The 4,908-nt window shown below is 40.1% G+C and overlaps 2 long non-coding RNA genes across 2 annotated transcripts; one reads left to right on the forward strand and one right to left on the reverse strand.

Moving 5' to 3' along the window:
• Positions 1-2,002: 2,002 nt before the first annotated feature.
• LOC107835935 (uncharacterized) lies at positions 2,003-4,271 on the reverse strand. Its single transcript, XR_001661777.1, has 3 exons — positions 4,171-4,271; positions 3,626-3,628; positions 2,003-2,015 (listed from the first exon to the last, which is right to left on the reverse strand). It is a non-coding gene; the product is annotated as an uncharacterized LOC107835935 (long non-coding RNA).
• LOC107835936 (uncharacterized) lies at positions 3,827-4,693 on the forward strand. The gene is made up of 3 exons (XR_001661778.1): positions 3,827-3,933; positions 4,045-4,152; positions 4,639-4,693. It is a non-coding gene; the product is annotated as an uncharacterized LOC107835936 (long non-coding RNA).
• The last annotated feature ends 215 nt before the right edge of the window (positions 4,694-4,908 follow it).

Genomic DNA, 4,908 nt, shown 5'->3' on the forward strand with positions numbered 1-4,908 from the left:
GCAGGAGTGTATTCTTTTTAGCCTGTAAAGGTGAGAATGTGTGAACAAGAGGAATTTGGTCCTCAGGAACCCAACCTAGATTCTTATTACTCAACCGAGTGAGAAGGAGAGTTTATTGATGTCTCTTCATTAAATTCAATCTTGAGCTTTTACAGAGCTTAAGCGTAAATAAATAAGGCATTTTTTCAAAGGTGCACTGAAGATAAAAATTGCTGCATGCAGTTGTTCGGCCTCCATTCTTACTAAAGCAGACTGATTGAACTGCATCTCCCAGGCTTCATTACTGGACAAGCCTTTTGCTAAAGTTACTGAGGTGATAAAGGTATCAGACGTTCTCGGCCTGTCGTCAGGGGACACCGACCCAAATATGAGGCACAGATTCATGAGTAGTTTTATTTTTCTTCTGACCTGCTGGGTGGGAAGGAAGACGTTTAAAACTGTTTGTGCACTGATTCACCACGTCACTCCATCTGTAGCACAGATTTTCACAAACGTCTATATCTGAGATGTCATAGACCTGTAAGTATATTATTACACCGAGAATTAAACTGGTTATTCTGCTATGAGCAGTACTGTACATTCAGGACTTAAGGTTGTCTTGTAACGTCCTAGGCTCAGGGGTTTATAATAAATAAATAAATAAATAAAATCAAAATGCTCCTGTATTTCAGCCTGGCTGATGGAGCATGACTGAGGCTCTGAGGACTGTTCCTACACATGCATGCAGTAGTTTCTCATGTGAACCTTGATTTTCAAGCACACAGAAGGGGTTGGTAAAGAGATATAGATCTGGGAAAACTGTTATGGATTTTTGTAACTGTGCACCAGTCCATTAATGTGCTGGGCCACAGGGATTTGTCACAATGAACCCACAAGCCAGTACACCACAACCCGGACCTGTTAATTGGGTGCACACAGATGAAACCGGTATTGATCTTTTTAAAGTCAGTTAGGAATTGTTGGGGAAACAAGTGTAGTCTCACCGTGTCTCACCTTTTTACCGACTGAAATATTGCAGCCCAGTGAGGAAAATGTCCAAAGTGTGAATGTCCTCCTGCCTTTCATGCCGGATTCCTTCTTACTCTGGAGGATTTTGGACTTTTGAGCATTCTTTTTTTTCCCCTCAAACCATATCTGCCTCATCAAAACTGAACATACTAACGGCTAATTCACCTTAGCCACCGTGAAATAGTTGACAGTACTTTCTCTACATTTTCTGCTCAGTCCCTCAGCCATGGCTCTTATTTTCAGTCCTCTGTTTAACAGTGGGATGTGTCTTCTGATGTGCTTCCATTCTGCTATGCTGAACTTTTATCCCTCTGCACCTAATTACCCTTAACCCTTTGGCTCCCCTGGGCTGTTTACTCTCCATTTATACTGTGGGCTGGAGGTACATGGTATTTATGTAAATTAGTCAAGCCACTAATTTAAGGATTTAAGTTAACATCAGTGTCCTTATGCAGGGTTAGAGATTGGCCTGTAACTTTGCAGATTGTNAAAAATGTGCTTCATGTTCAGGACCTTTTGCGCCTCTGAAATGGAGTGGTGTGAGATGCAAAGGTAATTTTTTGAGAATGGTAATTGGGTTCATCTTTTGAATATGATCCCACAGGAACACTTATAAAAAATTGTTCCATGAGTAGCTGTGCTGTATGTTGACATTGAGTCATGCTGCAGCACTGACTTTTAAAATACTTATGTTACCTCTTGCTGTCAATTCTCATTTTTCTTTGTCTAGTTTGCTACCAGTCCTGGCACAAAAAGTCTTATGTTAAACAAATGAACATCACTGAACTTCAGGTGGTAAGCTTTTAGTATAAATATTCTTGCTGAAATGCTTTCAATGTATACAATATATTTATATATGTGTGTGTGTGTGTGTGTGTTTTTAATCATTAACAGGTCTGTACAGAACAAAGTTCCAATGAGGAGACATCATCAGAAGAGGAATATGTTCCTGATTCTGCAGATGACTCAGACCTCTCATGGAATGACGAATCAGAGCTTTTAAAAATCTGTCACAAACAAATGGAGAATTATGAGGTCTCCACCAGCAAATATAGTTCCAAAAATGAAAGGGACAACCAAGAATGTTTTGTAGAAGAACACAGAGAGTCCATTTATGAAGCTGCAGAATCATTATCTGAAGATGTGATCAGCTCAAGTCAGCTTGAAGTATCAAGAGATACAGCCAACGTACTAAACACTGATGCCGAAGACATAATTGGTAATGATGGTGCTGATGGTAGGGCTGAAAATATCTCAAACACATCATCCTTGCTCAGAAATAAAACTTACTGCTACATTTGTGGAAAACTACAAAGTTTACACGTCACTTAAAAACGCACGAGAAAACGCATGCAGACGTTGCTCAAGTTTTGAGTCTTCCCAAAAAGTCCAAACAACGTATGAAAATGCTTATAAACTTCGCAACAAGGGAAACCATAGTCATAACTCAGAGGTCTTGCAGAGTGGATTTGGATCACTGAACTAAGACGCACATCAAAGAAAAAGTACAATGAAAAAGACTACATTCACTGCATGTACTGCCAAGGATTATATCTCAGATGAGATCTGTGGCGACATGTTCGAAAATGTTCTTCAAAACCAGTAGAAGCCGCTTCAGCGATTGGGAAAAAAAAAAAGTTTTGTCTTTGGCTTCTATGAATGAGTCAGCTCTGTGTCAGCAGATATCACCAGGGGTTTGGAACATGTTGGCTGTTATGAAAGATGATGAGATCACTTCTACTGTGCGAAGTGACTTCTGTATACTTCAGCTGGCCCAATCATTCTTTAACAAATATGGACAGGATCCCACAAAAAATGACTACATTCGCCAGAGACTCCGGGAATCTGGAAGACTTCTGCTTACGCTTCGCAAGGAATTCTCAAGACATACTCTTGAGGATGCTGTGAAACCTGCAAATTTTGATGTGGTTATCAAAGCAGTCAATAAAGTATCTGGATATGACGAAGAAAAGCACCACTACCGTACTCCAAGCCTTGCTCTAAAGTTAGGTCACTCACTGCAGAAAGTCAGTGATATTTTACATTGCAGAGCACTCATGGCACAAGACAGTTTGCTGATAAAGTCAACGCAGAGTTTCAAAACACTCTATTCTACAAAGTGGTCTGAACTAATCTCTCATACCTCTTTAACTACGTTGAACGAGCGGCACTTTAACAAGCCTTCCACTCTTCCCTTCACAGAAGATGTTCAGCATCTTCACAGACATCTGGAAAAGACTACAGAACAAGCATTGAAGGACTTGGAAGATGATAGTTCACCAAAAGTATATAGTGAACTGTGTAAAGCCACCATGGCAAATGTAATACTTTTTAACAGGAGAAGAGAGGGAGAAATTTCAAAGATGACAATGAATGGCTTTCTGGAGAGAGACACAAGTCCCCTTCATAAGGATGTCGCATTTGGACTGACATAATTTGAACTTCGCCTTTGTCAACACTTCAGTCGTGTTGAAATAAGGGGTAAAAGAGGCCGCAAGGTTGCAGTGCTACTTTCACCAGATATGGTGAATGCCATAACACGTCTAATAGAAAAGAAAGAAGACTGTGGAGTTCTGGCAGATAACCTGTTCCTGTTTGCCAGACCTCATTGTCTGACTCCCTACAGAGGACAGGACTGTTTGCGGGTTTATGCCAATGAATGTGGGGCTGAAAACCCTGAGCTCCTCAAATCAACACAATTGCGCAAACATGTTGCAACTTTGTCTCAGATCTTAAACCTCAAGAATCATGAGTTGGACCAAGTTGCTAATTTTCTAGGCCACGGTATCCGCGTTCATCGTGAATATTACAGACTTCCTGAGGCTACTACCCAGCTGGCCAAGATATCAAAACTGCTGCTTGCCATGGAGAAAGGATCTCTCAGAAGCCTTCAAGGCAAATCACTCGATGAGATTGAAATCGAAGGTAAAGACATTTAAACTTCAAGGAACATAGAAATTCTTGGACAAACATTGTGTTGGCAATCTATAGCACTTTAACCTTCTAATTCATTAAGGCAATGCAATTTATTTTTAGACAACCTAGAGTTGACTGATTCAGATGCTGAGAGTGAGGCCGATGATGAGGGAGAGGTTGATCCTGACCATGAGGTTGATGAAGGAAATTTCACAGATCCACAGACTGGTAAGCACAGTGTTTTACATATATCCATGCATTTTCTGTATACCCTTGTCCCTTGTGGGATTGGGAGGGTCTGCTGGTGCATATCTCCAGCTGTCAACAGGTGAGAGGCAGGGTACACCTTGGACAGGCTGCCATTCTACCGTAGGTTTTACATACATGTCAAGTGAAATTTATTAATATAGCACTTTTCAGCAGCAAGGTGATACAAAGTGCCTTGCATGATTAAAAACATGATACTTCAAAATTTTGTAGCTAAACAACTAAACAAGGAATAGACATTACATTTTATAATAATACAGTAGCTAAACGAGCACTATAAAGTATATTTTGTCAGGTAAATCAATGAATTTGTGGTTGAAGAATATGCCAGTATCTAAGTAGAAATTATGTTTTTTCTGTCCATCAACCTGTCAAATACTTCTACTCATCTTTTGCTACTCATATGTTTGTAATGATGTATTTTATATTTTATGACAGATTGTGCAGGACTGTTAACTAGGCAACCTGTGGAGGAACCTCCAGGCACATCTGCATCATTATCACAAGGTTAGCCATTATCCTCGGTCTATTAACATGTCACCTTATTTGATTGCTTTTAGGCTATGAAATGATGACCGTGAAATCAGGCCTTAACTAGTTTGTCATGGCAACAGTTAAGATACATTTGGTGGAATTTCTCTTTATTAGTTACCTGGTTTGCATGGCTCTCTCTGTGCTCCCCTTAATCTTGCAGAACCTGGTCAACTTTCCACTCAC

This window comes from Poecilia formosa, unplaced genomic scaffold, assembly GCF_000485575.1.
Source record: "Poecilia formosa unplaced genomic scaffold, Poecilia_formosa-5.1.2 Scaffold32, whole genome shotgun sequence".
Taxonomy (NCBI): domain Eukaryota; kingdom Metazoa; phylum Chordata; class Actinopteri; order Cyprinodontiformes; family Poeciliidae; genus Poecilia; species Poecilia formosa.